Raw genomic sequence first — 403 nt, 5'->3', positions numbered from 1 at the left:
AATGTCACGAATGGCTTTGTGTAGTTTTGTTCTATTTTTTTAAAAGGAAAGGAAATATACATGGAAAACGTTTCTCAGTATAATTTATAGTTTAAGTCGGTGTATTGTGTAGAACTTTATTAGGTTGTGAAACACTTCCGAAGGGTTTGGTTCTAGGATCTGTAGTGAGTTCCGCCCTAGGGAGGCTCTGCTTTGTGCCCTGGAGAAGTGGCTTTGTAGGAATTTCTATTTCTGTACGTCAGCCATTTTCAGACTTTTTCATCTCCTGGCACATAAACTAATTACTAAAATTCTGTGGCACACCAAACATTTTTGGCCGATCTGACAAAAAAAAAGTAAGTATGATTTTGATGCATTTACATCCGACAACTGTTGTGTTGACTGTGGTCATGTTTTCATTTGA

Source organism: Myotis davidii, unplaced genomic scaffold (genome assembly GCF_000327345.1).
Source record: "Myotis davidii unplaced genomic scaffold, ASM32734v1 scaffold333, whole genome shotgun sequence".
NCBI classification, from domain to species: domain Eukaryota; kingdom Metazoa; phylum Chordata; class Mammalia; order Chiroptera; family Vespertilionidae; genus Myotis; species Myotis davidii.
Note: the sequence above shows the minus strand (reverse complement) of the source record.